The sequence below is a fragment of the Chrysochloris asiatica genome, unplaced genomic scaffold (assembly GCF_000296735.1).
Source record: "Chrysochloris asiatica unplaced genomic scaffold, ChrAsi1.0 scaffold00031, whole genome shotgun sequence".
NCBI lineage: Eukaryota > Metazoa > Chordata > Mammalia > Afrosoricida > Chrysochloridae > Chrysochloris > Chrysochloris asiatica.
In genome coordinates, this window is record NW_006408549.1 from 7,452,581 (window position 1) to 7,452,894 (window position 314).

Here is a 314-nt window from a genome sequence, read left to right on the forward strand (position 1 = left end):
GATAACAGCTGCTCCTTAGAAACCCTATACCTTGAAGTACACATTACAATAAACTCCTGATCTTGAGGTTACCAAGGTGCAAAAGCTACAGTACCATACCAGGACTCCATGTCTATGTCTATGTACATGTATGTATATGTCTATGTATAGATATAAAATATAAAATTTTGTTTATACATTCATCAGGCATTTAGGTTGCTCCCACCTTTTCGCTATTATGAATAACAATGCAATGAAAACTGGTATCCAACTATTTGCTCTCAAGTCTTCCGGGAAGATAATCCAAGAAGAGTCAGAATCAACTCTGTGGCAAC